We start from the raw sequence: 26,722 nt of genomic DNA, 5'->3' as shown, positions 1-26,722 counted from the left end.
CACCTCTTTATAGTATTTAGAATCACTAATACTCACAATTTAAAAAATAAAGTGACAGGTTACGGTGAAATGATTTCCGTTTTTTTCTTTTGTTTAATGTACCCAAGATAGTACTTCATGAAATAATTTCCAAAGTTCAGTAACTTTCTTCAGTTGGAATAGATATAACTTAGAATTTCTACCACAGTAATTTTACTCAGATAAATGATATGAATAATGGATTATTCATTACTAAATTTTTTTACACAACTCATCTCTTTCACACACTACCTTATATCTGCAACCCCAGTAAAATTTGTGTTCAAGAAAAGAGCTAGGCTGGGCATAATGGCTCAGCCTGTAATCCCAGTACTTTGGGAGGCCCAAAAGGAAGGATCACTTGAGCCCAGGAGTTCGAGACCAGCCTTGGCAACAAAGTGAGACCCCCAACTCTACAAAAAATAATATTAGCAAAGTTTGGTGGCACACCTATAGTGCCAGCTACTTGGGAGGCTGAGGCAGAAGGATTGCTTGAACCCAGGAGTTTGAGGGTGCAGTGAACTATGATGGCACCGTCACACTCCAGCTTGGGCAACAAAAGTGAGATCCTATCTCTAAAAATAATAACATTTTTAAAAATTTATTAATAATTTTTAAATAAGAAAATAACTAACATATTTTTCCTTCTAAGGGCAGTCACCCATATAAGTAGGTGACTATAACTTATGGTCCAAACTGGATGCTGTTCTCCAGAAAAATGATAAACCAGATGAGACATCAGTAGGCATAGAACAGGACTGCCTTGGGAAATCATGACTGTCGTACTCAATTCATAGCTGCCCTTTGACTGCCCGTACTTCCCTCTCACCAGAGCATGACCTGCAGTAGAGAGGAGGGAGCATGGCCTAATGCAAAGATCACTGCATCAGCTCTCTTGGGTGCCATCCTACCTACGGAACAGACATATCATCTACCTCCTCTTTAAATCAGAAACCTAGAAGAACGCTGGATTCCTTATTCTCCCTCACTCCCTTCTTCCAAACACATATCAAGTCTTACTAATTTCACTTCCTAATCCATCCATTTCCACCCACTCTACCAACACTACCTTAGTTCAGTTCATCACTATCACTTTCTTATTACAACAGCCTTTTACCTCCTGACCCCTCCAATCCATTCTTCACACTGACACCCAATTGATATTTATCAACCAATCATTATCCTTAAAACCCTCATTGGATCCCCTTATCCTCAGCTAAATCTTGAGCTTGTCCTTCATAATTGGTTGCACACCTCTAGCTTCCTCTCAATCACTCCTTCCCCCCCAACTTGCACACTGTTTCACATTACATTCAGTTCCTAGAACACACCTTTATTAACTATATTTTGCATAAAAGCTTCTCCTCCATGCTCCACACACCAGCGCACCTCACTTCTTTCCCATCCCACTCCTGTACCTGAAATTCCATCTCCATGATTTAGATCTCAGCTCAGAAAGGACTTCCTCCAGGAAACCTTCCTTTCCAAATCCTTCCCATATGCTACCGTTGCACTAATCTCTACTTCCCTTGTCAGAGCGCTGGGAACTCAACCATCACTGGAACTCCGTTAGCAAACTAGGGGTCCTTTCTTAGTCCAAACCCCACCTCAGTGAGGGCCAGCACTTCAAACCAAACTTTCCTGGCCTTGACCTTCTAGCAACCTGTTTTGTATAAGAAATCAAGAAAGCCTCCTCACTTTCTGGAATGGCAGCCTGAATTTGTGCCCTTTTTTCTTTTCTTTTCTTTTTTTTTTTTTGAGACAGAGTCTCACTCTGTCACCCAGGCTGGAGTGCAGTGGCGCGATCTCAGCTCACTGCAACCTCTGCCCTCTGAGTTCAAGCGATTCTTCTGCCTCAGTCTCCCAAGTAGCTGGGATTACAGGCACCTGCCACCGCACCCAGCTAATTTTTTTGTATTTTTAAGTAGAGACAGGGTTTCACCATCGTGGCCAGGCTGGTCTTGAACTCTTGACCTCATGATCCACCCGCCTCGGCTTCCCAAAGTGTTGGGATTACAGACGTGAGCCACCGCGTCCCACCTTGTGCCCATTCTTAATCCCCAGCCTCCATCCTCCCACCTCAGCCTCCCAAAGTGCTGGTATTACAGGCATGAGCCACCATGCCTGGCCATTCCCAATTTTTATACCCTTCTGCAGATCATGGTAAATAACTAATCATACAGTCCTGTGTCTTTCATTTTTCCCCTGTGCTGTAAGGCATCTCCTTCAGTGGAAATGAATCCCATGTACCCTATAAAAGTGCTCCAGGACAAACAACATATGGAAAGGAAAATTGGCTTATTGCCACCAAAAATACTAACTCAGCAGATTTTCCTTTCCTCCTAAGTTTAACCCAATGAAGAAAAGTGCTTACATCACCAAGGCTTCGAGACCCCAGGGAAATCGCTGACAGCTGACCTCTCAATCTCTCTTAGAGCACAGTAAAGGGCAAATGCCTCAAGTTGTAGGAATTGTGCATTCACAAACCATAAAATACTACATAGATATTCATTAGTATTGTGTGCTTATGATCACTATATTCTTTTGAAAACATTAATTGATACATTGTAATAGTACATGTTTTGATAAATATCTATGCTGTTTAATAATCTAGTCAGGGTAGTTAGTACATCTGTTACCTTATGCGTTTATCATTTCTTTGTCGTGAGAATATTCAAAGGCCTCTCCTTTAGCTATTTTGTAATGTACATATTTTACCATTAACCATAGTCACCCAACTGTGCAGAATTTATTTTCTATCCGATTGTAACTTTGTTCCCATTGACCAACTTCTCCCCAAACTGCCATTCTTCTCTCCCTCTCCACTCTCTGGTAACCACTGTTCCCTTCTCTGCTTCTGATATCAACTTTTTTTTTTTTTTTTTTTTCAGATTCCACATGTGAGTGAGATCATGCAGAATTTGTCTTTCTGTGTCTGGCTTATGTGATCTCTATATTCTCATTTTGAGTTTGAGACTGTCCTTCAAACACAAAAGGATAAAGAAACAGTCTCTCCTCCTCATTTGGGAGAATACCTTGGAGGCACAAAAATTCAGTTTATGCAAGAACAAACAATGAGAATAAAAGAGCTAGCAGTAGAGTGATCTTCCAGATTTCAAGTATGAGGACAGCAACATTCAGCCCTAGCTAAAAGCATCTGCTTCCCCCCCCAGCTCGATCTCAGGTCATATTCCTTTGGAATTTCATGGCCAGGACAATAATCAACTGGAGAATGTTGCTTTTTGGAACCAGTGTGCCCAGAGTTAAAGAGAAACAATTTTAGGCCAGGCATGGTGGTTCACGCCTGTAATCCCAGCGCTTTGGGAGGCTGAGGTGGGAAGATCGCTTGAGTTTGAGACCACCCTGGGCAAGTTGACGAGATCCGGTTTCTACAAAAATAAAAAAAATAGCCAGGTGTGGTGGCATGTATCCGTAGTCCCAGCTACTTGGGAGGCTGAGGTGGGAGGATCACTTGAGCCCAAGAGTTCAGGGATGCAGTGAGCTATGGTCATCCCACTGTACTCCAACCTGAGCGACAGAGTGAGACTCTGTCTCTCTGAGAAAAAAAGAAAAGAGAGAGAAAGTTTTGCTTTCTGGATCCTTATGTCAATAGCCCTTTTTCTCTGTGAATAAGGTTGGATGAGAGGGCACCAGGAAGGGCCAAGCTTCTGTCAATATACAGTTGACTAGATCTACTAAAATGTTCATATTCTGAGAAGATGTTCAGTATAACAATATTCTATTCTGTATTCTGAAAAATAAATAATTTCATAAATACTATTTGAGTATCTGATAAAATTAGGTGATTATGTAAATGCAACATAAATCAGCACTGCATGAAGTAATTTAGATAGACTGTGACTGGCCTACCCCTGTCCCCATTTTTCATACTGTGATTAGAAGGAAATTGCTTGGAATGGCCCACACACTCTGCATGATCTGGTCTCGCCCAGCATGCTGTATCCATCCACATTGGTCGTATTTCAGTTCCTCAAACACATGAGGTTCTTCTTTTTTTTTTTTTTTGAGTTGGAGTCTCACTCTGTTGCCAGGTTGGAGTGCAGTGGCACAATCTCGGCTCACTGCAACCACCGCCTCCTGGGTTCAAGCGATTCACCTGCCTCAGCCTCCCGAGTAGCTGGGATTGCAGGCGCCCTCCACCACGCCTGGCTAATTTTTGTGTTTTTAGTAGAGATGGGGTTTCACCATGTTGGCCAGGCTGGTCTCTAACTCCTGACCTCGTGATCCGCCCGCCTCAGCCTCCCAAAGTGCTGGGATTACAGGTGTGAGCCACCGCGCCCGGCCAAACATGAGCTTCTTCTTGTTATTTTTAAACAGAGATGGGATCTCCCCATGTTGCCCAGGCTGATCTCAAACTCCTAGGCTCAAGGGATCCTCCTGCTTCTGCCTTCCAAAGTGCTGGGATTTCAGGTGTGAGCCATCGCACCCAGCGTGTTGTTGTTGTTGTTTAAGACAGGGTCTTACAATGTTGCCTAGGCTGGAGTGCAGTGGCTCAATTTTGGCTCACTGCAACCTCCACCTCCCAGGTTCAAGAGGTCCTCCTGCCTCAGCCCCCAAGTAGCTGGGACTACAGGTGCTTCCCTTTTTTTTTTTTTTGATATTTTTAGTAGAGATGGAGTTTTGCCATGTTGCCAGTCGGGTCTTAAACTCCTGGACTCAAGCAATCCAGCTGCCTCGCCCTCAGCGTCCCAAAATGCTGGGATTATAGGTGTGAACCACTGCGCCCAGCCCAGTCTTGTTGTTAAGAGATAGAGTCTCACTGTTTTGCCCAGGTTTGTCTTGAAATCATGGCCTTAAGCAATTCTCCTGCCTCAGCCTCCCTATTAGCTGGATTTCAGCACAAGCCACCATGCCTGACTATGTGGCTCCTTATTTATTTATTTATTTATTTATTTTGAGATGGAGTCTTGGTCTTTCACCAGACTGGAGTGCAGTGGTGCCAATCTCGGCTCACGCAACATTGGCCTCCCGAGTTCAAGTGATTCTTCTGCCTCAGCCTCCTGAGTAGCTGGGACTACAGGCACACACCACCACGCCCAGCTAATTTTTGTATTTTTAGTAGAGATGGGGTTTCACCATGTTGGCCAGGATGGTCTCAATCTCTTTTGTGATCTGCCTGCCTCGGCCTCCCAAATTGTTGAGATTACAGGCATGAGCCACCACACCCAGCCTGGCTCTTTCTTAACTAGGCCTTTGCACATGCTGATCCTTCTCTTTAGAATGCTACTCCCCCACCTCTTTCTGTGCTAGCTGCTTCTTAGACCTTAGATCTTAGTCTAAAACTCACTTTTCTGGAAGGGCCTCATTTGAATACCTGTTTCTTTTTCTCCTATTTTATTCCAACATTTTCCAGATTTTTTTTTTATTCACAAGAGTCACCCCGTTTGTTATTACCTGTTTGATTATTGTCTGTCTCTCCTATTAGACTATTCATACCTTGAGGACAGGAATTACCTCTAGCTTGTTCACTACTGAGTTCCCAGTACCTGCACAGGACCTGGCACATACTGGGTTCTCAGTAGATATTTGTTGAATGAATGTATTAGTATGCAGATTGTAATATTATATAATGACATCAATTCTGTGGATTAAGTATTGTTTTAAATATATTTATGTTTTATTAATCTCAAATATCTATATACATTTAAAAAATATACAGCATCTTTTTTTGTTTGTTTTTTGAAACAGAGTCTTGCTCTATCGCCCAGGCTGGAATGCAGTGGTGTCATCTTGGCTCACTGCAACCTTTGCCTCCCAGGTTCAAGAGATTCTCCTGCCTCAGCCTCCCAAGTAGCTGGGACTACAGGTATGCACCACCACACTTGGATAATTTTTATGTTTTTTAGTAGAGATAGGATTTCACCATGTTGGCCAGGCTGGTCTTGAACTCCTGGCCTCAACTGATCCTCCTGCCTTGACCTCCCAAAGTGCTGGGATTACAGGTGTGAGCCACCACGCCCAACCCAAGGATCTCTTTAATTAATGAGACAATGAGTGAGGCCAGGCACAGTGGCTCATGGGCTCTCAGCACTTTGGGAGCCCAAGGTGGGCAGATCACTTGAGGTCAGGAGTTCGAGACCAGCCTGGCCAACATGGTGACACCCAGTTTCTACTAAAAATACAAAAATTAGCCAGACGTGGTGGCGCATGCCTGTAATCCCAGCTACTTGGGAGGTTGAGGCAGGAGAATTACTTGAACCCAGGGGGGCAGAGGTTGCAGTGAGCTAAGATTGCACCACTGCACTGCAGCCTGGGTAACAGAGCAAAACTCTGTCTCAACAACAGAAGAGATCCTTGGTAAAAGCAAAAAAGAAATACTGAGACTGTTTTTAAAAACATAAAGAAAAACAACAACAACAACATAAAGTGGAGGCTGGGCGTGGTGGCTCACACCTATAATCCCAGCACTTTGGGAGGCCAAGGCAGGCGGATCACCTGAGTTTGAGACCTCCCTGACCAACATGAGAAACCCCGTCTCTACTGAAAGTACAAAATTAGCCGGGCGCGGTGGCGCATGCCTGTAATCCCAGCTACTGGGGAGGCTGAGGCAGGAGAATTGTTTAAACCCAGGAAGCGGAGGTTGTGGTGAGCTGAGATCACGCCATTGCACTCCAGAACTGGGCAACAAGAGCAAGACTCGGTCTCAGAACAAACACAAAAACAAAAAACATGAAGTGTAAATCTTCTTCTTTCAAAATTTCAGCAAAGTTACTGGGTTCTAGTTAACTGAGGTTTTTCAAACACTTAGTAATCACTGAAGTCCAGCCTTTGCTTTTTGCTGATTTAATTTTATTATGCAAATTCTTTATTAATTTAATTTTCGTTCTTGAGGAAGGGTGGATCTTGCTCTGTTGCCCAGGCTAGAGGGCAGTGGCACAATTATAGATCACTGTAGCCTTAATCTCCAGGGTTCAAATGACCCTCCCACCTCAGCTTCCAGAGTAGCTGGGACTACAGGCACACCAATATACCTGACTCATTGAACTTTTATTTAACTCCTACTAGATGCTATGGAGGCAAAGATGAGCTCCTTTTAGTAGTCCATGGCCCACTGGGAAATATCCATAAACAGTTATAATTCATTGTAACTCAGGGAGGAAGTTAAACTCTAAGTCTACCTCACCCAACTTGAGGACATCAGAGACAGTTTCTTACAGGAAGTGGCCTATGAACTGAAACTTGTAGATTGCATAGGACTAAGCTGAGAGAAGTGGAAAGGGCACAGTATGCAGAAAGACATGGAAACAAGGAACATTCCATTGTGTTCCAGGAATTACAAGCAACTCAGTGCTCCTGGAGCGTAAACTTTGGGAAGGGAGTGGCAGCTGTTGACGCTTTGAGGTAGGCAGGACCAGATGCAGGAAAGGGAGCTTGTGCCTTATTAGGGCACTTGGACTTTGCACCCCCAGCCATGGGGATCCACCAGAGTGTTTTGTGGAAATTGTTAATAGTTAAGCTCTAAGAACATGTGAATTGAAAAATTTTATGCAAATTACATTCCATTTTTACACTACTAGCAGTTGGAAGAGATAGATCATAAACAAAAACTTCAAAGGATTTACAATCCGGCACTCTTTTAATTGTATTTATGCCAAACACTTTCCACATCAAAATGGATGTTTAAAATGAATAAATTTGATACTGTGAAGTAGCCCATCTTTAGTCCTGATGTTTATTAAATAGAAAGACTCAAAATCATCCAATTATTCTTGGAAAATGTACATGAATGTGTGGTATTTGGAACTCTATTTTAGAACCCAAATGTCATAGACATCTGGACACAAAAATTATGCAAGAGAGACCTTTAGAAATGTGTTACTAATTATTGACTCTCTCCTGCAACAGCATAACTGAGCCTTTGTTACAGGCACTGTGTAGACTGGCTTTTTTCACATGTGATGGTTGATTTTCATAAGATAGTTTTCATAACCAGAATCACAAAGCACTTCATAGACTTAAGAAGGCTAATAAGACTCACAAATAAATGAATTATATTAGCTGTGATGAATGGACAAAATAACAGCTTAAAATTATCTAGGGAAAGAAGAGAAATACGATCAAGCTAGCTAAAGAATTAGGGAAAGAATTCAGAGCAACTAGCTAACTAGCTGTAATGGAGTGGCTGTGTGAAGTTATGGAATTAGAACTGGATTATAGTACTTGTCTTTTCACTTGCCAAATATGTCATTTAACCTCTCTGTGATCTAATTTTTATTATCTATAACAGAAAGGTCAGACTTAATAGTCTTTGAGGCCTTCTTTAAATTCTAAAATTTAGGTTATAGGAGTTTAAAATATCAAGAAATCAACTCCTATTGAGTAACTGCTATATGTACCAGGAAAAATTCCAAGCAATAGTGTCTAAGAACAAGGGAAGATCCCTTTTCTCACTGAGCTGAAATTCTAGTGGGAAGGGAGGACAGAGAGATAGCTATAAATAGATAAAATAATTGTAGTTAGAAATACATGCTACAAAGGAAATAAGACAGGATAGTATTCTAGAGAAGGACTGGGTGGTCTAGGGGATGACATGACATAGGTAGGTAGAGAACTCTGAGACCTGAAGAAGAGCAGGGTCCAGATTTAGGAAAGATGGGAGTCAGGCACTCGTATTGAAGATTTCAAGTGCCAAAGAACTGGGCGGGGGACAAATTGGACTTCCTTGAGGAACACAGAGAAGCCAGTGATGCTGAAATACAGAAATGAGGGGGAAGAACAACCAGAAAAGAGGTAAGCTAAGTTATGCAGAGCCTCATAGGCTGTGGTAAAAAGTTTGAATTTTATTTTAAGTGCGGTAGTCAGCACTTAATGGAATTTAAGCTGAAAAGTGACACCATCTGATTTATTTTAAAATATCTCTTTGGCTCTGTGTTGAGATTTGATTGCAGATGGCAGACTGGAAATAGAGACCAGTTTCAGAAGCTATTGTAAAATGTCAATTAAGAGATTATAGTAGGCGGGGCGCAGTGGTTCACACATGTAATCCCAGCACTTTGGGAGGCTGAGGCAGGCGGATAACCTGGGGTCAGGAGTTCAAGACCAGCCTGGCCAACATGGCAAAACCTGTCTCTACTAAAAATACAAAAATTAGCCCAGCATGGTGGTGAGCGTCTGTAATCTCAGCTACTTGGGAGGAGGCAGGAGAATAACTTGAGTTCGGGAAGCAGAGGTTGCAGTGAGCTGAGATGGTGCCACTGCACTCCAGCCTGGGTGACAGAGTAAGACTCTCTTTAAAAAAAAGAAAAAAGATAATAGTAACTAGCACCAAGATGGTGTAAGTGGAGAGAAAAAGCCTAAAACAAGGTATTACTTATTGTTCTGAATCCTTGTATTTAAATATCTCCTGCGTTAATGTGGTATTTTAGAAACTGACTCAACTCACAAATCTGGTTACCATGATAGAAATTTAATGAGAAATTAAGGAGGTCAGTTAGGAAAAGAGTAATGCCAAATAAACGCAACTTGCTCTGATAAGTTTTGTGCTGAATTGGGTGCCCTGCATATTTGGAGATTTTCATTTGAAGTTTCAAATAATTTCAGGAGAAATAGTATATTTGGAAAGATAAATCAAGCAAATTTAGGATAGGTTGATAACTAGCAAGGATTCTCCATAGACATTGCTGTCCAGTTCTGTTTTCAAAATATATGAATTTATTCAACAATGTATTTTGTGAAGATTAGATATTTTCAGTAGATAGACTCTGTACTTGGAACAAGTCCTCTAAACCAATTTTGGGCAATTAAACAACTGAAACTATCTTTAGAAAATATAAAATATATCTATTTCTACTGCTTTTGTATTAAATATTTACAGTGATACAAAAAATATACTGGCCAATAACAGTAGAAAATCAAGACATGCACCCAATTTGGAGAGAGCTAAGGAATAAAGGATATTATTATAACTAATGTAAAGATATTAGCATGCGATATCAATATATTTAATAGAGACACGAGCACTTCCTAAGTTTAAATAATTTCACTCGTATACTATTTATTTAAAATTCAAGAATCGTAAACCCAGCACATTGGGAGGTGGATCATGTGAGCCCAGGAGTTCGAGACCAGCCTGGGCAACATTGTGAAATCATGTCTTTACAAAAAATACAAAAATTAGCTGGGCATGGTGGCACACACCTGTAGTCCCAGCTACTCAGGAGGATGAGGTAGGAGGATCACCTGAGCCCAGGAAGGTAGAAGCTGCAGTGAGCCAGGATCATGCCACTACACCCCAGCCTTGGCTACAGAGAAAGACCCTGTCTCAAAAATTGGCCTTTGAGCCCCTATGCTCAGGCCCATTCCCACACTGTGGAGTGTACTCTCATTTTCAATATTGCTTCTTCCCTTCCCTGGTTCATTTGCGCGTTTTGTCCAGTCCTTTGTTCAAGATGCCAAGAACCTGGACACCCTCCACCGTTAACATAATTTTTGAGAGCCAACCAGGAGGAAGAGCAGGGTCACCAGGGCTGCTCAGGGAGAGAGAACCCAGAAACTTGGCATGCCAGCACAAGGAGACCATCAAGCTTCAGATGATCGTGCAACAAAGGTTCCACCCAGTTCCAGGTGAAGACACCACCCCTGGCCATCAGGAAGCTACCCTGCCTCCACTAGTTGGAGTAGAACGAGAGTTCCATGATCCCCAATAGGTAGGGACTACACCCGGAGCCAGCATGAAGCAGTTACAGAAAAAAGACCATCGGTCCTTCTGCCTCCCATAAAGATTTATGGGGATCACATCTCTCAGAGGGGAGATGAGGCAGTAAAATAGGGTGTGGAGTCAGGGAACATAAGGCCAATTCATACTTTAGCTATGACAGGAAATATCCTCTCCACAGGGCATGTACGGAGTAAATGACTTTGTAACTTTACTTCATCCTCTTGATTTACATAGGGCGTACCCCAAGTAGCAGGTATATAAACTCACAAAAACTCTGTAACAGGGCCTTTGAGCCCCTATGCTCAGCCCTGTTCCCACATTGTGGAGTGTATGTTCATTTTCGATAAATCCCTTCATCCTTTCAAAAAAAAGAAAAAGAAAGAAAGAAAAAGCCAAAACATGAACTTATGTTGGAGGCATGGTAAATTAGAAAAAAAAAAAAAAAAACAACTTCAAGAATAATTTTCCCATAAAACTAATATAACCACTCAGGCCAGCCCACAAATATCTGTTTAACCATTACATAGTCAAATAACAGTGAGTGATACCATTAGTTATAAGGTTACAGGAAGACTAAGGATCCCCCTTATGTAAGAAGGTGAAGAAGAAAAATATTTCCACACTTTCTGTGTATACAGGCATAATCCTGGAAAATTATTTTGCCATATAATAATTGTAGGACTCTGCCATCTCCCTTTCTGCAACTCATTGCCCTGAAAGTCCCGTGTTCTCCCAGGTTACTTAGGCTCCTACCAGTTGACTGAACCCAATTTAGTCTACTTCTCCAATTGCTCTTTACCCTCAGATTACCTGCCTCTTCTCCCTGTGAAAAAGTATTGTTTTCCTCAGTGTCATTAAAAAGTTAGGAAAGCAATCTGATTAAACAACACACTAATCTATTAATGGCTAGCAGATAAGTAAACTTTTGAATTATGTACATCTTTAAAAATCCACAACTGCCTATTAACCTAAATGAATCCTAATTAGTGTAAATTTAGGCAATGTAATAAAAATGAAAGATAATGGAGCTGTATTATTTTTCTTATTTTCTTTACTTCCAGATCCCCAGATTCTATCATGATTCTATGTACACATCCTTTATGGATTTTACCCCAGTTAATCTTTATCACAGTTCTGCAGCTAAATAGTACTCTCAGTTTCAGAAGAAATTGAAATATATCTCCTCTTCTCAGGCAGTTTTGATTAAAATCCCTTACTTCTGGTGAGCTTGTTCTCCAAGCAGGGCTAAGAACCAATCCTTCACCTCATGTAAAAGTCACCTTTTCTCTGCCACTCAAAGAGCCCTTGACATCTTTCATGTTGTCTATAAAGTTTTCTCAAGCCATTAAGAAAACAGCATTTTTTTTTTCTATTCCATGAACACTGTACCACAGAAAGAGGGAAGTAATTGTTGACATGATGTCACTCTGTCTGAACCTGGAACGCCTGTGTGTGTCCTTCCTACTCAGTGAGACAGGAGGGAGAAAGACCAGAGTTATTGACCCTTTTTATACCAACTCGATCACTAACTTGAACAACTCTTGAACTTTCTGTGTCTCTGTCCAGAACCGGAAGGGGTGGGGTGTGTGTGTGTGTGTGTGTGTGTGTGTAGAGGTACAAGAGGTGTATAATACCTGCCTCCTCATCTTTACAGAATTGAGGCCCAGGTCAATAAGATGATATATCTGAAAATGCTTTGACTAAATACAAAGTGCTGTAATTGTAAAACACAACTATTTGTTGAGCTCTCACTATGTGTGGGCACTGTGCTCAATGCTTTACAGGATTTGCATCATTTAATCACCTCAATAAGCACTAGAATGAGGATTATTAACCCACTTTTACAGATGAGGAAACGGAGGCTTAGATCATAAATGCCCAAGGTCCATAGGACATGGTTCCCTAACTAATGGCATGGGGAGCCAACCGCAGAGCTGGAAGATGAGCCCAGGCCTATCTGGCCCCCTTGCCACTTTCTTCACCATTGGAGTATACTGCTCCCCGTTCTGCACATGGAAGTCAGTGCAATCTGCCTCATCTATTTTTATTAACCCTCAAGCTGCTTATCCCTAATATAAACATCCTAAATCTAATTTACTAATTTTATAGTGATATTCTACTTATTTATTTATCATTTTTGAGATGGAGTCTCACTCTGTTACCCAGGCTGGAGTGCAGTGGCACAATCTCGGCTCACTGCAACCTCCGCCTCCCGGGTTCAAGCGATTCTCCTGCCTCAGCCTCTCCAGTAGCTGGGACTACAGGCGCCCGCCACCACACCCGACTAATTTTTGTATTTTTAGTAGAGACAGGGTTTCACCATGTTGGTCAGGCTGGTATCGAATTCCTGACCTCGGGTGATCCATCCACCTCGGCCTCCCAAAGTGCTAGGATTACAGGCGTCGGCCCCTGTGCCCCTCCTATTCTACTTATTTTGCTGTTCATATGTTACATGTCAGTGCACTTTGTAAAATTGTAAACTTTTTGGCAATAAGACCTACTTCCTTACTATGGCATCTGTATTGTCCCCTGCACAGAAGTACAGTCTTCCTGAGTATTTTATGACGATAAGGAGAAAGAATCAGGAATCCAGGCGTCGGGGTTGAGTAAATCTATTGAGGTGCCCACAAGGCCAGGTGTGGTGGCTCACACCTGTAATCCCAGCACTCTGGGAGGCTGAGGCGGGTGGATCACTTGAGGTCAGGAGTGCAAAACCAGCCTGGCCAACATGGTGAAACCCCTTCTCTATTAAAAATACAAAAACTAGCCGGGCATGGTGCCGGGCACCTGTAGTCCCAGCTACTCAGGAGGCAGAGGCAGGAGAATCGCTTGAACCCAGGGGGCAGAGGTTGCAGTGAGCCGAGATCACGCCACTGCACTCCAGCCTGGGCGACAGAGTGAGACTGTCTAAAAAAAAAAAGAAATAAATAAAAGAGTTCACAAAACAAATGATCCTCACAGGAGCAACTGAGAGTTTTATTTAATTCTTCTAAGTGGCCAGCTATAATATAGTTAAGCACCAGAATATGCTGATATTATGTAAAGATGATTTTAAAAGTTGTATGTGGGTAGAAAAAAGTTGTGAGTCATACACTGAAAGAGGCTTAGCATTTTTTTTTGTATTATATAAATAATTAGAATCACATTTCAGAAATGTGCCCCAAACTCAGCAGCCAGAATTTTAAAACTTAAAAAAATACATTGAATAATTTCTTTCTTTTGGGGAGCTGAAATTGGTTTATATGTGTATAGTAGATCAAGACCAAGTTTTTTTTTAAATATTCCGGTATACAGTTGTGAGAGATAATACACAAGTTATGCTCTTCAAGGTCAAGAATAATTATGGCCAACCTTGGCCAAAAAAACCAGGCATCCTGTGAGTAGAAAAAAAAAAAAAGACCAAGCGTGGTGGCTCATGCCTGTAATCCCAGGACTTTGGGAGGCTGAGGCGGGCGGATCACGAGGTCAAGAGATTGAGACCATCCTGGCCAACATGGTGAAACCCCGTCTCTACTAAAAATAAAAAAAAAAATTAGCCAGGCATGGTGGCAGCCGCCTGTAATCCCAGCTACTTGGGAGGCTGAGGCAGGAGAATCCCTTGAACCTGGAAGGCGGAGGTCGCAGTGAGCCGAGATCACACCATTGCACTTCAGCCTGGGCAAAACTAGCGAAACTCTGTCTCAAAAAAACAAAAACAAAAACAAAAAACAACAAAAAGGAAGTCACCTCTTGAACAACACAGACAATGCCTGTGTATACATTCTCTCCTGAGCCTCTGCAACCATGGAAAATCATTGCAGGAAATTGCAGGAAGATGATTCGAACAGAGCTCTTTTTCTAGCTCTGGCAGGGAGTAATTCTTCTATTCCATATAACCTTATGAGCGTCACCTCCCATCTTCAGCTTTTTTTTTTTCGTTTTGAGACAGAGTCTTGCTCAGGCTGGAGTGTAGTAGCCTGATCTCAGCTCAATGCAGCCTCTGCCTCCTGGGTTCAAGTGATCCTTCTACTTCAGCCTCCCGAGTAGCTGGGATTACAGGTGCCCATCACCATGCCTGGCTAATTTTGTATTTTTAGTAGAGATGGGGTTTTGCCGTGTTGGCCAGGCTGGTCTTGGACTTCTGGCCTCAAATGATCCACTCATCTCGGCCTCCCAGGGTGCTGGAATTACAGTCGTGAGCCACTGCACCCAGCCCCATCTTCAGCTTTTGAGTGGAGGCAGAAGTGTTTTGAAGAGTCAGTATGAGAAAGATTCAGTTCATCATGTCTAATTTTTCCTCTTCCTTTAAAAAAAATATCTTGGGACAGCAGTAGTTGTCAAGACCATCATGTTAAGTATAGTCAGTATCTAGGGAACTACTGTTAGGTACTCCCAGAATGTTATTCTCTAAGAAGAAAGCCAGAAAGGATAAAAATATTGAAGATGGGACCTGTCTTCTGCAGACGAGACAGACCATAATTGAATGCTGAGAAAACTGCAACCATCTGAATTTTATCACTATGACTGCCTTATTGCCTGGTCTACCGGTAAGGTGATGGAGAAGAAGTGAAAATCATAACTAGGATACCAAGGACAGGACAGGACAAAAAGGCCAAGTTGCAAAAGTGGTTAGGAAAGTCAAGAGTGAAAGGGGGTGAGTTCTGAGGTCACTGTTTATTATGCACTGTCTGAATTAAAAAAAAAAAAAAAATGTTAGCAGAAGGCCAGAACCTAGGCAATGGAAATGACAAAATCCATCTCTCCTAGAAATAAATCTAGTAATGCTCCTGCATTGTCCAGGAGAAAGAGTCATTCACTCTACCAGACAAAGTGCATCCAGGCCCCGGAGAATCAGTGTGCTCTGTTACAGTGAGGACAGGAATAGTTCACCTTGCTTTTCTCTGGATTGGAAAAAATGTCTTATAAGACTAGTAGTTTCTCTCTTTTTTTTTTTGAGATGGAGTCTCGCTCTGTCACGTAGGCTGGAGTGCAGTGGCAAGATCTCAGCTCACTGCAAGCTCCACCTCCCGGGTTCACGCCATTCTCCTGCCTCAGCCTCCCAAGTAGCTGGGACTACAGGTGCCTGCCACCACGACCAGCTAATTTTTTGTATTTTCAGTAGAGACAGGATTTCACAGTGTTAGCCAGGATGACTTCGATCTCCTGACCTCGTGATCCATCTGCCTCGGCCTCCCAAAGTGCTGGGATTACAGGTGTGAGCCACTGCACCGGGCCAAGACTTGTAGTTTCTATAGAAGAAGCAGGCAGGATTGAAATAAAATAAAATTAAATGTAAAAAGACTAGTAATTTCCCTTTGCTCCAAGTCCACACTCAGCATGTAACCCTCTGATTTCTTTATTTTTTATTTATTTATTTATTTATTTATTTATTTTTGTTGAGATGGAGTCTCGCTCTTTTGCCCAGGCTGGAGTGCAGTGGCGTGATCTCGGCTCACTGCAAACTCAGCCTCCTGGGTTCACACCATTCTCCTGCCCCAGCCTCCTGAGTAGCTGGGACTACAGGTGCCCACCACCACGCCTGGCTAATTTTTTTGTATTTTTAGTACAGATGGGGGTTTCACGTGTTAGCCAGGATGATCTCGATCTCCTGACCTCATGATCTGCCGGCCTCAGCCTCCCAGAGTGCTGGGATTACAGGCGTGAGCCACTGCACCTGGCCAACCCTCTGATTGCTAACTTACCTCTTGCTTAGGCATGAGTGGACAGGAATAGAAAGATCTTTGCACGGGTCTTTATCTTTTATTGTTAGTTAATACACTGGCATTTTGTTTTATATCTTGAACTTTTATACTTTGAATTTTGATTTTTGTTTGTTTGAGTTTTGTTTGTTTTTTGAGACAGAGTCTCACTCTGTCGCCCAGACTAGAGTGCAGTGACACAATCTCGGCTCACTGCAACCTCTCAGGTTCAAGCAATTCTCATGCCTCAGCCTCCCGAGTAGCTGGGATTACAGGCATGCACTACCATGGACTGGCTAATTTTTGTGTTTTTAGAAGACAGAGGGTTTCACCATGTTGGCCAGGCTGGTCTCAAACTCCTGGCCTCAAGTGATCTACCCATCTCAGCCTCCCAGAGTGCTGGGATTACAGGCATGAGCCACTGTACCTGGCCTGTTTGTTTGTTTGTTTGTTTGTTTGTTTTGATACAGGGTCTCACCCTGTTACCCAGACTGGAGTGCAGTGGTGCAATCATGGTTCACTGCAGCTTCTACCTTTTGGATGCAAGAAATCCTCCCACCTCAGCTTCCTGAGTAGCTGGGACTATAGGCATGCGCCACCACATTGGCTAATTTTTCTTTTAATTTTTTGAAGAGACAGGGTCTCACCCTGGCTGATCTCAAACTCCTGGTCTCTAGCAATACCCTCGCCTTGGCCTTCCAAAGTGCTGGGATTACAGTCCTGAGTCACCGTGCCCACGCTATACTTTGACTTTTGAGGTTAGTGGTTATGCCTAATAATGTAGTCGGTTCAAGTGCATCTTCAAAATCAAAATTCTTAGATACACCGAGACATACCAGGGTTAGACACCCTAAAACATGTAATTAGAACAGAATAAGGCAAAATTAGGTGCTCAGCTGGCTTTTCTTTATGATTCCTTTATGTCATACAGATATAATTTCAGGAATAGGAAGATTTTTGTGGTAGTTAAAACAATTTTTTCTCTTACTCTGTAACTAAAGACAAGAATGAGCAACTGCTACAGGTGACAGGTGGTAAAGCTGTGTCATTCAACTTCAAGTATCTGGCTCTTCAGAACATTTGCATGAGAGGCAAAACTTTTCCAGTTGTATCATGTCTGATATCATTTAACATACTATGTGGTATTGATGAATGCAATTATTTCTTAAATTATGTGTACCTATTTCACTTCAGGCTTTGTGTGGAACTGTCCGGAAATTCACACTAAACAAGACATATAAATAAATAGCTAAAATAATTATGTGATGGGCGGGGCGTGGTGGCTCACGTCTATAATCCCAGCCCTTAGGCTGAGGTGGGCGGATCACTTGAGGTCAGAAGTGCAAAACCAGCCTGGCCAACATGGTGAAACCCTGTCTCTACTAAAAATACAAAAATTAGCCGGGTGTGGTGGCTGAGGTAGGAGAATCACTTGAACCCAAGGGGCGGAGTTTGCCGTGAGCCAAGATTGCGCCACTGCACTCCAGCCCGGGGGAAAGAGCAAGACTCCATCTCAAGAAAAAAAAAAATTGTTAAAATAATAACAATTATGTGATGGATTATGAGATTACGTACAAGGCACAGGGATGGCAAGGGATGGAGAAATTCCTGGTCATGGAACCAGGAAGACTCCCTAGAGGAGGTGGTCTTTGAGCTCGGTGTTGAGGAAAATATAATGTATTTCACTCTTGGCATAGGAGGAGAAAGGGAATTCCAGGCAGAGGAAATGGCTGGAAAGCAAAGCCTAGAAGGTATGAAACAGATTGGCTTGTACAGCAAATTGCTAGAATATTGATTGAGCAACAAGACGAGGTAGGAGGTATGCCTGCTAATGACTTAATCAGGTGGGTGTTGGAGACATTTAAAATAGGGAAGCGATATGATATTAAGAAAAGTTTTTGTAGTTGGCATGACAATGAAGCAAAAGGGAGCAAGAGAAAGGAAGTCCAATTAAGAGTCTAGGTCCTAAATTCAGGCAGTTGTAATGAGAATGGAAAGGATAAAACAGGTTTGAGAATGGTTTGGCAGCTAGAATCAGTAGGGCTTGGTGACAGATTGTGTTTGGGGGCGAGAGAGGGAGGAACTAGCATAACTCCCAAATTACTTGCTTTGGAACATAGGGATCTTTTATTAAATCTTTCTGTAAACCATTATACATTATTCATTATGAGATTAAAGATGTGCCTGCGTTGTGAATCATCATTAGCTTCCGACTAAGGGAATCCCTAGATTAGAAATCAACTCCTACCCACTTCCAACCCTGCTCTTCCTGACCATTTTGTGCCTTTCACCGGAAGCGGTGAGATCTGACTTCAGGCGGAAAAAAAATGTAGCTAAAACAGACCTATTGTCCTAGAAAAAAGAAATATGAAAGCCAAAAGATACAATTAAACACATTTGGAATGCTCGGAACGAGGTGTCCATGGCTTTATCACAGACTGTAGCTGCACTGTATGTGTGCAGCTTTGCCTGGTTTTCATTAAGCAAAGAAACTGGCTTTCAATAAGCCAAAATGTGAAAAGTTATTTAGTTACAGGGTAACGAGGAACTTGTGCTTGAAAATGTAGATGTGTATTAGTAAAATTACATCTTGGCCTTTTCAACTGGATAAAAATAATAAAGCAAATATGTATTATCATAAATAGATACTGCATTATCAGATTACGGGTGTTTGAGGGTTAAAAGTTTATGCAACTAGTTGTTCCTTGAATTTTGCACAGGGTTTCATTATTGCTTCTGGGCAGCCTTTAGGAGAGCATTCTAGCATAGCAGTTAGAAATCTTTGCTCTGGAGTTCAAACACTCATGTCTTTGGGCATGCCATCAATTGTCCCTGTTATTTTGTCACTCACACACACATGAAATTAATATCAGCATGCTCTTTGAGTGGAACGCAATTCCAACACAGAAATATTAGATAGATAGGACTTGACTTCAAGAAATAGATAATTAAGTGGTTTTCAAACATTATAGTGCATTCTAGTCATCTGGAGGGCTTGTTAAGCCACAGATTGCTGGGCCCTAAGGCAGAATTTCTCATTTAGTAGAAGATCTGCAGTGAAGCCTAAGAATTTGCATTTCCGACAAATCCCAGATGATTGTCTGGGGCCCATACTTTGAGGAAGACAAATCTAATTGGAAAGGAATTAATTTAAGTGGAGAAGGTAGAAGGTGGAGGGTGGAAAAGCACTTGGAAAACAGGTGTACGTGGTTTGCTGTTGATTGTTTTAATGAAAGGGAGTCTTGCTATGTTGCCCAGGCTGGTTTTGAACACCTGAGCTCAATAAATCCTCCTGCCTGAGCCTCTTGGTAGCTGGGACTACAGGTGCTCTCTGCCATGCCCTATTACTGATTTTGTTTAGGAAGCTGAACCATACACAATAAGAACTCCAGTGATTGATGAGCCATTCACTTAACTGAGAATAATTTTATTACTAGGATGACGTTAAGTTTCTACCATCTTAGGAATATATCTCCATAATTCCAGTGTGCATTTGTCCCACTCAGAGAAACAAATATATTCCAACTGACTTTTTCCACAATGTCAGGGTTTCATGCTTAACCTGAACCAAACCAAACCATGAACCATTTAATTGGGATACACCAGGCTAATTGGTTATGCTCCAAAACTAAACTGCATCTGAAATATCCTTTCCCTGAAGTGTGAACCAAATGAAAGATTTTTTTGTTTGTTTATTTAAAAAAAATAGTGAACTCGTTCAAGTTAGAAACATTTTGGTTTCTTGAACTATTGAAAAGCAAAATTATATTCCCTGACATACTGATTCATTAAAAAATAAATGACTCTCAAGTTACCATTATACTAAGTAACAAGTAGTTGACTGAAATACTAAAATATGCAGTCCCTAAAAGAGTCAGAGTCCCAGCAAGAAAGAGTATTCCCCTCATAGGGGTCAAACTAAGATACTTTAATGAAGGAACTACTTACCTAGCTATGGTAAGGGACTTAAGGGAACTAGAGAGGGGTGTTTAGGTACCAAGAAACTAGCAACAGCAGGAAGTGTTTACCACCCTGGGCATAAAGGGGCAAAAGAAGGATGTAGTGTTTACTGAGTCCAATTAGAAGAGGACCTATGTTTCCAGGCTGTCTGACAAGAGGTCTAGTCTTGGGGATCTCTCTCTCCCTCCTCAAACACACACATTAGAATAGAGTTGCTAGCTCAGGGAGCAAAGGGAGAGACATAGCTCTGCCCCTCTCCCCTGCTACCTTCTAATCTCCTGTTGGTGCCTTCCTCTGTCTGAATCCAGCTGAAAGTCAGGTGTCAAGGAAGCCCAAGTGATCCATTTGCAGGAGTCAGCTTCCTGGCAGAGAACGGCCAGTGGTGGAAGGCAAATGGAGACTGACAGCTCAATCCTCTTTTACTAAATGAATGCTAGGCATTATGGGAAGTGTTAGCAAGTGAGTTAATGTATATAAAATTCTTAGAAAATTCCCTGGCACATAGGAAGCGTTATATCCTAACTATTAGCTATTATTATTGCTACTATAATTAGCCCTATTTTACAGATAAGAAAACTAAGTTTCATAGACTTTAAGCAACTTCTCCTTGGTTAACAATTAGTAACAAAACCCACACTCAAATCCAGATTTTTAGATGCCAATTTTGTACAAATTATATTAATGTTTACTATAGCACCATATAAGATTAGGCATTGCATATATATTTAATTTTATGATTTATGGTAGAATAAAACATCTTTACTCTTGATTTAACTAAAGAAATCTGTAACCAAATTGACACTTTTTGAAATACATAGAAATAAAATAAGTGAAACTATTATTTCAAAGGCCAGTAATATTAATAGTCACGGTAATGCTGGTGTTAGTAGTGGTAGTAGTAATAACAGTTGTTGCAATTCTTGAATATTTATTATATGTCCATCACTGTGCTATTTTTAAGGCATTGTAATAACGTAACCACTGATCCATGGCACCCATTTTTTATTTCCTGTTCATTCTTTTAATTTTTTTAAACTTAGAAATAATTCACTTGGATGATTTTCCTGGCCCTTGTTTGACTACTTAAGGTTTTATAAAATAATTTAAAATGTGAGGTATATATTATCTTCTTTAAAAACTCCCAGATAACATTATTTTTTCCCTATAATTATTGGATAATTTATTCTTCCCATTATATTGTCATGATACAAAATTAGCCCTAAGGCAAGAGGCATGAATTAGCCATGCATTCCAAATTTGATTACATGAAATAAGACATTTTTGAATATAAACATAGTTTGCTGCTTATTTGTGTCAGGTCAGCTTTTTTGGGCAACAGATTTTAAACAGTGAGATAGCCTTTTACCCTTAGGTCTTTGCATTTTAGGTTTTTAGAGTTTCAGTACAAAGAGGGTGTCATCAGTAAGCCGAGACATCATATGTACATTTCCAGTCAGCTAAAGAAACAAACAAGAAATGCTTTTCCTGTGGGGCTGATTTCCATCCTGTCACACTATCTGTCAACTCTTTTCTGATGATTGGAGCAATTATCAGACAAGGGCACTGGAACCAATGGCTCATCACAATTGAGTTTCTTTCTTGGCAGTCAAGTTACAGAGTTGTCATTAAGAAAGTCAGTGAAGCAATAGCATTATAGAGGCAGTGCTACACTGAAAACCAACCACATGAAAGAAAAAAATCCTACACGTACACCATTTGCTTTGCTTTCTACTTTATTGTCTAGTTATTGCATAGGGTGACCCATAAGAAACCACTAACTACAGTAGAGGTTGAACCATATAAAATTGCCAGTATTTGACCAATAATTGACCAGTTTGACCTATGAAAATGGGAGTTTCATGTGGTTCATCCTAATAATTCTGATTCTGATTTAAGCAGTCCGTGGAGCAGGAACATTTTATTTACAGATCATTTTACAACCCACTCCCCCACCCACCATTGGTAAACATATTGCTTTTGCACATTCTAAGATGACAGTCACTTCTGATTTTTTTCCTCTTGTTGAGGATTTCGATTACATTTTAACATCCAGAAATGTGTGTTAGCCGGGTGTGGTGGCTCACGCCTGTAATCCCAGCACTTTGGGAGGCCAAGGCAGGCAGATCACTTGAGGTCAGGAGTTTGAGACCAGCCTGGCCAAGATGGTGAAACCCCATCTCTACTAAAAATACAAAAATTAACTGGGTGTGGTGGTGCATGCCTGTAGTCCCAGCTCCTCAAGAGGCTGAGGCATGAGAATTGCTTGAACCTGGGAGGCAGAGGTTGCACTGAGTAAGTATAGTACAGTGTGTACTATACTATAGTATAGTATCTGTATATATCTGATTTTAAAGAAGGAACAAACAGAAAAGGAAGAGATTGTTTATGCATTTGTATAAACCACATATTAGAAAATGTCATAGTTATGATTTTTTTCTTTGTGAGACTGGGAAATGATTTCTCACACATAGATGTCTGTTTTGTGGTGAGTTTGAGGAACAGACTTATGCAATTAAGATGAAAACATCATATTTAAAACATGAAGAGTTTTCAGAATAAGATATTCATTTTATAATTATGCTAGTCTACCCAAATTCTCACTTATTATTTAATATCTATATGTAAATTCTTAAAATTTGACATGTTCTTTAAAACTTCTGTAAGTAATTTTCTCTTTGATGTTATTATAGCTGCTCTTAAATACAGAGAAAAAAATGTGTGAAATACAGAGCAGTTGAGTGCTGCATCAGGCAGATGAGTCAGCAGCTATGGCCCAGCTATATGCGTGGTCCACAGGTGTCCTTTGCCTTGGGTAGACTTTCCAGGCAGAATTTTTTTTTTTTTTTTTTTTTTTGAGATGGAGTCTTGCTCTGTTGCCCAGGCTGGAGCGCAGTGGTGCAATCTTGGCTCACTGCAACCTCTGCCTCCCCGGTTCAAGCGATTCTCCTGGCTCAGCCTCCTAAGTAGCTGGGATTATAGGTGCCTGCCATCACGACCGGCTAATTTTTGTATTTTTAGTAGAGATGGGGTTTCACCATGTTTGCCAGGTTGGTCTTGAACTCCTGACCTCAGGTGATCCGCCTGCCATGGCCTCCCAAAGTGCTGGTATTATAGGCGTGAGCCACTGCGCCCGGTCTACAGGCAGAATTTTTTGAAGGGGCTCATGCAAACTTTACAAATCTATTTCTTCTGCAGCTCCTTTGCAGTAACCACATCTACAAAACACACCCTAAATACCAGAAGCTGGCTGGGCGCAGTGGCTCATGCCTGTAATCCCAGCACTTTGGGAAGCTGAGGCGAGTGGAGTGGATTGCTTGAGCCAAGGAGTTCAAGACCAGCCTGGGCAACATGGCAAGACCCCCATCTCTACAAAAGTACAAAAAATTAACCGAGTCTTAGCAACTCGGGAGGCTGAAGTGAGAGGATCTCTTGAGCCTGAGAAGTTGAGGCTACAGTGAGCTGAGATTGTGCCACTGCACTCCAGCCTGAGTGACGGAGTAAGACTCTGTCTCAAAAAAAAAAAAAAAAAAAATCCTAGAAGCTTTAATGACCAGAGTGTAGGAAGTTTGGTGATTTCCTCAGCAGTATGACGCTAAGTCAGAGACCAAGGTTTAACAGGTGCAGGTTTATGACGCAGATTTGATTCATCAGGCCAGCCGTCTCGAGCAGCACATTTTTAACACACTCCTGGGGGATCGCATGCTGCTGCTCTGCGGACCACACTTTAGCAAGGAACTCGATAGTTCCACTTTCATGACCTACTAGCATCTTACAGTCAACAAAACCCAATCCAGTCTTACCATCTTCCTTCCCAAACCAGTCTTCCTCTTGACTTCTCATTAATTTTTGCCACTCTTCCTTCTCCACCTAACCACAAAGCAATGAGAGGCTCCTAATCTCTCCCACACTCACATCCAAATCACCAATGAAGTTCTGCTGACTCTCCCCCATGTTTCACATCACTGTTTTTTGTTTGTTTGTTTTTGAGACAGAGTCTCTCTCTCTTGCTGCCCATGCTGGAGTGCATTAGCATGATCACAGCTTACTGCAGCCTTGACTTTAGGGGCTCAAATGGTCCTCCCACCTCAGCCTGCTGAATGGCTGGGACTACAGGCAGGTATTACCATTCCTGGCTAATTTTTTTAAATTAAATTTTTATTTTTTAATTTTTTTTTTTAGAGACAGAGTCTCCTATGTTGCCCAGGCTGGTCTTGAATTCCTGGGATCACGAGATCCTCCTGCCTTGACCTCCCAAAGTACTGGGAGCACCTGGCCTGAGACACTGTGCCTGCTCAATTTTTTTTTTTTTTTCTGTAGAGACAGGGGTCTCACTATGTTGCCCAGGCTGTCAAATCATTTTTCATTCCATTGCCGCTACCAGGACCTAGGCCTCAATGACCTCTTATTCCTGACTGTCCTTCCAGCTCTCCCAGTCTCTGCTCTGACTCCAAATCTATGCACTATTGCCGTTCTAGAGCAGTGCTTATTCATGTGGATAGTCCACTGAAACAGCACATGGAATAGAGTCTAGAGTCCTTGACCTGGAACTCCAGGTCCCATGCTCCCACCCTGGTTTTCCATTCTTTTCTCTTAACATTCTCACGTGTGAACCTTGTGGGTTACTTGCCATGACCTGAATACCTTTTTTTTTTTCAGACAGAGTCTTGTTCTGTTGCCCAGGCTGGAGTGCAGTGGCACAGTCTCAGCTCACTGCAACCTCCACCTCCCAGGCCTCAACCTCCCAAATCACTGGGACTTACAGGTGCGCATCACCACGCCCAGCTAATTTTTGTATTTTTAGTAGAGATGGGGCTTCACCATGCTGACCAGACTGGTCTCAAACTCCTGACCTCAAGTGATTCACCTGCCTTCCAAAGTGTTGGGATTTCAGGCATGAGCCACCAAACCCAGCTGCTGAATACCTTTGATGCTTTCAATTGTCCTCAAAGATCCCAAGTTCCTATGTCACTTAAAGTGTCATATGAGTGCTACCAAGTGTCATAAACATCCAAAAGAGCCTGGGATGAACAGCTTCATGACATAAGTGGCATTTCTCTGGACCTGTAGGGTAATAAGGATTTCTACAGAGTTTATTAATTGTTTCTACATCTCTGTATCATTGAACTTGTTTAAAGGCATTCATCATTTAGTAAAAAAAAAAAAAAAATCCAATAAATTAAACATATTAATAAATACATTAACAACAACAAGAAAAGACAATCTTTTGGGCTTCTGTTTTCATTGCACAATCCACAACCAAACAAGTGCAAATACCATTGTAATTTTTTCTTTTTCTTTCTTTTTTTTTTTTTTTTTTTTTGAGACAGAGCCTCACTCTGTTGCCCATGCTGGAGTGCAGTGACCTGATCTCAGCTCACTGTAATCTCCTGGATTCAAGAGATTCTTGTGCTTCAGCCTCCTGAGTATCTGGGATTACAGGCATCTACCACCATGCCCAGCTAATTTTTGTATGTTTTGTAGAGACAGGATTTTGCTATATTGTCCAGGCTGGTCTCGAACTCCTGAGCTCAAGGGATCCACCCGCCTCAGCCTCCTAAAGTGCTGGGATTACAGGTGTAAGCTACCACACCCAGCCTGTAATTGTTTTTTCTTATGTCTCTTCTACACTAAGCTCATCCCCAAGAGGGAATATGTATTGTTCAACTTGCATGTCCAGCATTTAATGTAATTAGTGGTACAAGGAAGGCTTTCAACCAAGGGAATCTAGGGAGTTTGGAGTCCATGAATCCTGCTTTCTCACTTCCTTGCTTTCTTGCTTGCTCACTTGCTTTGTTTTTTGCTTAGAAACGGGGTCTCACTCTGTCTCCCAGGCTGGAGTGCAGTGCTACAATGATAGCCCCTTGCAACCTCAAACTTCTGGGCTCAAGCGATCCTCTCACTTCAGCCTCCCAAGTAATCAGAACTACAGGAGCTTGCCACCTCACCTGGCTCATTTTAAAAAAATTTTTTTTGTAGAGATTGAGGGAGTCTCACTATGTTGCCCAGGCTGATCTGGAATTCCTGGTCAAGCGATCCTTCTGCCCAGGCCTCCCAAAATGCTGGGACTATAGGCCACCACGCCCGGCCAATCCTGCTTTCAATAAATTTTTTTCCTGTTGTCACATTTTTATTATTTTAGTAAGAGAAAAAAATAAGGAAGTCCTGTTGACTCATTCATGAGTTTAATAACTATGACCTTTCACGTTGTGCTCTCTGAGTATGGGGATGCCCAGTATCACACATCTGATAGATCTGCTTTTGGGAAGATAATTTCTTTCAGGCCACATGTTGTAGGGGCACCTGACTTTTCTGGAGTTTGTAGAAATTTCAGATACCCCGGGATCATTCTTTGACAACACAACCTCCACTAACAATTATTCTAGTGAAG

This window comes from Theropithecus gelada, chromosome 8 (assembly GCF_003255815.1).
Source record: "Theropithecus gelada isolate Dixy chromosome 8, Tgel_1.0, whole genome shotgun sequence".
NCBI lineage: Eukaryota > Metazoa > Chordata > Mammalia > Primates > Cercopithecidae > Theropithecus > Theropithecus gelada.
This window is presented reverse-complemented; position numbering follows the sequence as displayed.